This window comes from Gossypium hirsutum, chromosome D02, assembly GCF_007990345.1.
Source record: "Gossypium hirsutum isolate 1008001.06 chromosome D02, Gossypium_hirsutum_v2.1, whole genome shotgun sequence".
Classification (NCBI taxonomy): Eukaryota; Viridiplantae; Streptophyta; class Magnoliopsida; order Malvales; family Malvaceae; genus Gossypium; species Gossypium hirsutum.
Window position 1 is genome coordinate 57736952 of NC_053438.1, and position 387 is coordinate 57737338.

General features: G+C 37.5%; 1 non-coding gene across 1 annotated transcript; it reads left to right on the forward strand.

The window, feature by feature from the left end:
- The first annotated feature begins 222 nt into the window (after window positions 1–222).
- On the forward strand, window positions 223–327 carry LOC121215198 (small nucleolar RNA R71). The gene has a single exon (XR_005910927.1). It is a non-coding gene; the product is annotated as a small nucleolar RNA R71 (small nucleolar RNA).
- The last annotated feature ends 60 nt before the right edge of the window (window positions 328–387 follow it).

Consider the following 387-nt stretch of genomic DNA (forward strand, 5'->3'; position numbering starts at 1 on the left):
GCCAACTTAACAATTGCATCCATATTAAAAACACTAGCTGCCTTAATAGGTTTTGTTCTCATGACTTGCCATTGATAATTATTTAGTGCCATCTCTTCAATAAATTCTTGGGCTGCCTCAAGTGTTTTGTTATTCAATGTTCTATCAGCTACTGCATCAATCATCTGTCTAGTCGAGGGATTCAAACCGTTGTTAATGGTTTGGACTTATAACTGCAAAGGTAACCCATGATGAGAGCACCTTCTCGAAATATCCTTAAATCTCTCCTATTCATCATATAGTGTCTCAAGCTAAATTTGGGAAAAATGAAGAGATGTTGATACGAGTCACAAAAGCCCAAATTCTTGAAGGCGAGGCCCAATAAGAAGATTTCAAGCCCAATCAAGA